At 35.1% G+C, this 5,489-nt stretch overlaps 1 pseudogene; it reads right to left on the bottom strand.

Annotated features, from left to right (window-relative positions):
- Window positions 1-351: 351 nt before the first annotated feature.
- On the bottom strand, window positions 352-581 carry LOC112807346 (ATP synthase F(0) complex subunit k, mitochondrial pseudogene; annotated as a pseudogene).
- Window positions 582-5,489: the final 4,908 nt, after the last annotated feature.

Consider the following 5,489-nt stretch of genomic DNA (forward strand, 5'->3'; position numbering starts at 1 on the left):
AACTACTGTATTTGTGGAAGTGTATTGTCTCTTCTACAGATTTTCTCTTTAATATATTCTATGATGTATCTAGGGAAATGCTGAGAAGTTAAGGAGTTTACCCAAGGAAATACAGTCTTGTAGCTACACTTAAGCCCATTCTTTCTGACTCCAAAGATCTTAATTATGCTTTTATGTCACAATTCTTCTTGACATCATCATTACCTAAGCAATCACCCATACTAAATCCTTAAAATGATTCTCAACTGCCCATTTTCTCTCATTACCCTTATCTCTTGTGCTCGAATTCTATTTTTATTTCTTCTTTTTTTTCCAGGTTCATAATTTATTGTACAAATTGAGCATCACATGATGAGTTGACATTAGCTTCTCCAGGCATGGGAACTTAACAGATGAGGTACAGGTTAAAATTCGTTTATGTTGCTTTCACAGCTGGCGTTTTTTTAGATTTTTAATATCATCAAAGCAATGCCTCCGTATGTGGCCAGTACACAAGTCATTCTACCTGTGAGAGTATAAGAGTTGAAATATTTTTTGATACCAGTGAAATGGAATTGAGCATCAGTTTCGAGACCTGCCATGATTCCTTTTACCACTGCCTTATTATTCTTTTCATCATCTTCTACTTAGATCCCAATATTATTATCCTATCTCATGTCATTTTCTGTAGCCTGAAGGTAAGCCAGCTTCTCTTATATTGTTATATGTAGCCATCTTAAATTTAAATCTGATCTGGCCATAGTCTCACTTTAAGTTCTCAAAGGACTTTTGTTGCCCCACTGATTAGGTATTTAGGTTGGCATATATTCCCTTTGTTCTCTCCTACCTGTGTCAGTTACCACTCTCCTTTTACCTAAATATTCTACTTTCTACTTCCATGTTCTCTTTAACAACTTCAAACTTTGTACATCCACTTCTCCGCACCATAACCTTTTTCTCTTTGTCAAAACCAATTATTAATAATCAAAAATAAGTTTAATAAGTGCCTACAATTTTTGATGCACTGTGCTAAAAGTTACTGAATTTTATTCAAAAATAATCCTATGAACTTGTATTACTGTTACATTTTACAGATTAAGAAATTATGACTCAGAGAAATAATTTGTCTGAAGTCTCATATCTGATAATTTATACAACCTAGCCATAAGGATTCATACTTTCCATGACTACAGAAAATAAAATGTACTCATCACTCTAAGGGAGCTTTTAAAAGTTAAATATGGAATTTTTAACACTGTAATTAAAAATTCAGATAAAATAGAATGTTCAAAATGAAAAAAGTAAACAAATATAAATTATTTATAAAAATAATAGTGTGAATTATAAAAATAAACAACTCAATTGAAAATGGGATTTATGAAATGAACTGAATTTATAATATATGGTTGCATTAATGAAAAATCTATATTATAAAGAAAAGAATGTGTAGCATGATTAATAATGACTCTATTATGCCAAAAAAGTTATTGGGATCATAAAAGACATATCAATATTTCTTGTAATTTTAAAGTTCAGCTCAACTTTCATTTGTGGATGCTATTAAAAAAAAAACCCATGAAAATGCATTCTTAAGATAGATGACCTTTTAGAAATCATCAGGGCATATAAAGTAAATCAAAAAATCATTTTCAATGTTTCTTACTGAAATCCCATACTAGTATTTATGGCTGAATAAGGCCTTAAATATTTTTTTCTAAAACATAATGGTATATATTTTAATACATTACAGAACATTTATAAATTAGTGCTGTCCCACTGGCCCAAGACCTTGGAGAAATTTAAAGCTGAGATTCAGAAGCTATTTGCCATTCACCAAGTCACATAGATTACTTATTGTATCCCTTTGTGGTTTGAGCGTGCATTAAAGACCAAATCCTATTCATCACAATTTATTTTTAAATACCTATTGTGAGTCTTGGTTTTTGTTTTTACAAAGTGGATGGAAATAGCAAGGAAAGAGCTAAAAATGTGATACCTCTGTAACTTGGCCACTGCATTCACTTGCTGTCTCAGAAGGTGTTCTCATGTATCCGTGGAGGCCAGCTCAGCCCTCCAAGAGGCAGATTAGCACTGTTGGTTTTCTTGTCCTCACACTTTGCACTGCCATGGGTTTATCTTTTGCCACTTGTTTCTTTAGATCTAATGGCAGTGCCATGCACATTTCTTTATATCTTTAAGCTCCATCTGTTTTTGTCTTGCTCTCAGGCTTCTGATGAACTTCTTGTCTTGCTACTTGTTTTTTGTATAAGATTTCAGACTGAACATCTGATCCCACTCTATCATCTGACCTGCTTCTATTACCTGCTTGATTATTTTTCCTTTTCCGTGTTCTTACTGCCCACACAATTACATAATTAACTCCCTCTCTCCCTGCACACACACAGAATTGATTGGGAAATGTAATTAGAAGTTCCACTACCCCTACTATCAGAAAACAATACGTAATTTGGACATAAAATACATATTAACCTATAAAATCAATACATAGATGAAATCAGAGACACAGAGTCAACTTAAAGAAACATAGCTCCCATTCATTTGGTTAGTAACATGATATAGAAAAAAAGAGTACTATTATATCTAGTATTCAATGCTTATATTTTTTGTCCACAAAAATACTAAGTAGATATAATGATATTCTTAGCCTACAATTTTGTCATGATGTCATGAAAAGTTTCTAACATAGGTAACATACTTGGTTGTTATAGCCTGGAATAAGGGTAATCACAGCTGTAATCCACTTAGCTGCTTCTACAGGTATATCATCATCTGGTGATGGATTTTCTACACTAGTCAATAATGAGGTGCTAGTGAAGTTTCCATGTCTGTTAAGGAGGCGTTTGTTCTATAGCTCCTTCAAATACTGGTTCAGTTTACTTTCCCTTAAAAGGAAATTTGAAGAAGGTAAAGCAGTCATATTGTTTGCTTGATTGTTTCTAAAATTAATATTGCCAGTGCTCTAGAAGGCTGAAAGTGAGCATTGGTGGAGATATTGGGGATTGAGGAATTAGACCCATGCCCTGGGGTTATCTACTTTGCTAGGAGCAATACCTTACTGCTTAGGCCTGAAAAGTGCTGACTCATGAATTGTCTTCTTTCCCAACTCAGGCCCATCTCACTCCTGTTACTCTTTTTTATTACAGTTTTCCCTCTTTGTTCCATGCCTTTCCTAGGTTCTGCTAACTTCTCCTGTTGAATTATTCCCATCTCACTTTCCTTTGGGCCCTTCCTATTTTTATTAATGTTTCAGCCTCTTGAATCTGCTCCTACCTTAAGCTTTGATGTTATGAAGACTGGTTTCTCCATCCAGTCTGTTGGTTCTCCTGGAGAAAGCAAGATGAGCTTCATCTACCAGAGGGGTGAGGGACAAGGCTAGACATGGTAGGAAGGCTAGGTCTCTTCCTTGCAGTATGGTTGGGTTTATCTTATGGTAACTACAATTTTAAAACAGACCTCATTCTTTGAGGATGAAGTCTCCTTTACAACATCTTCCTTACTGATCTGGGTGACAAATCTCTCTTATTAACATAATTCTGATCCCATTGTGAGAAAAAAGTAACTGTCACTTCATTTCATGAAAAGGGCATTTTCCCCTTTCTTTATCTGAATTACATTACAAAACCTCCTCCATGGTAACATGGTGCTGTGCCCAAACAGCTTTACTCTAATAACTAAATTTCTCTTTAGCCAGAGTATAAGACAGAAGAAGAAGGTAGGAGTTGAAGTGTGACTATCAAACAGAGCTGTGACATGAGGCCTCTCCACCTGGCTTGGGCATCCCACAGCATAGCAAATAGGTCCTGAGAGGAAGTCCAAGAGGCAATGTGCAGACAACAAATGTTCCATGAAAACTAGACAGGAGCTTTGTGGCCTTTATTGACCTAGACTCAAAAGTTACACAGCAGCACTTCCACCTTTGAGTCCCTAAGGCCAGACCAAATGCATGTGGTGAGAATTGGGCTCCACATCTTGATGGGGCTCTAGCAAGGTCACTTTGCAGAAAAGCATGCAAGATAGGAGATACAGTGCAGTTATTTTTGGAAAATGCAATCTGGGACATAAGTCGTACCTGCTGGGATCTGTTCAAGTTCCTGACCCACAGAATCCATGAGCATAATAGAACAGTTATTGTTTTACAGCACTAAGTTTTGGGGTAGTTTGCCATGTGGCAATAGATAACCAGAACAGAAGCATTTGAGACCATCACTGCTGTAACATTTCCTGCTGCTGCAGACAGCACGCCACAGCTGACCCATATAGCCCAGCTGAAGTACTCACAGCTTGCAGTCAATGAAATGAGATTCATGATGTTCTAACCTTGGGAAATAAAATGCAGACTTTATCTGAATGCCACTGAAGCCACTATTATGGGGGAAAACCAGATGGTTCCAGATGACTCTGAGCTTCCCTTATTCAGAGTCTCAATATGAACCCATTGAGCTCTTTGCTACACTTTTCCCTCTACTGCTACTTACCTGAGGACCTTCTAAGGGAGATACATCAAGTAAGACTTCTGGTCGTGGCAATCCTGATTTTTGCCCTCTATTATGCTTTTGCTTTATTTTTTCATTGAAAAATAGAGGAAGACTGTTAAGTTATCATGATATGTAGAGAAAGCATTGACATTACTTCCTACTTGCTTTTTTCCCCACATATTTTATCAGTATTCAAAAGTACATGTTAACTGTAGTTTCTTCACAGTCTAGCCCAGCATCCCTTGCTACATAGTTTTACTCTAAAACTCACTAAGAAGCCAACTAGTTATAACTTGACATCACATGTAGCCATTCTATAGCAAAAGAAGATATATGCATGTGTGTATGTGGGAGGAAGTGATTATATATATACTATATATATAAATAAATATAGATAATGTATGTATATGTAGCAATATATTAATATGCATATACTTATACTAGCATATGCACATATATATGATTCCTCCTTGAAATTTTTTTCTTATTCTAAATTTGGAGTTCTGGTTTATTCTAATGAACTTGTAAGCTTTGTTATTTAGAGTCTATCTTTGAAATATTGATCCATTCTCTGTGCATTTGTTCAATCAAGATTCTGGCCATAAAATACTCTGGACTGTGAGGGATAAATAAGACAGGTTTCATCTCAAAAGGGCTCTAGGTAGTTAACTTGAAATTCTTACTATGATTTTCCAATATCTTAGTGCATCTCTTTCTACTGTAATGCATATTATCCAAAGAGTTGCAAAGTATATAGAAGAAAGACTGAAAGGGTTCCTTTTCAGTTTGATAATGTGCATTATTTTGTTTTCTAGTAAATTAAAACTACAGATCCATATAAAAAACATGAAACTTTCACTGATTTTTATCATCCCTCAAAATATATGACAATATGTCACATACTTCTATGAATTTGTATATATGGATGATGTGTGTATGTATAAAATTTTGTTCTGAAACAAATAATGCAACATATTTTAAGAAAAAAGAAAAAGAAGAAGATAACAGGAGAGG

The sequence above is a fragment of the Callorhinus ursinus genome, unplaced genomic scaffold (assembly GCF_003265705.2).
Source record: "Callorhinus ursinus isolate GAN/ISIS: 27379988/994484 unplaced genomic scaffold, GSC_fseal_2.0 scaffold31, whole genome shotgun sequence".
Classification (NCBI taxonomy): Eukaryota; Metazoa; Chordata; class Mammalia; order Carnivora; family Otariidae; genus Callorhinus; species Callorhinus ursinus.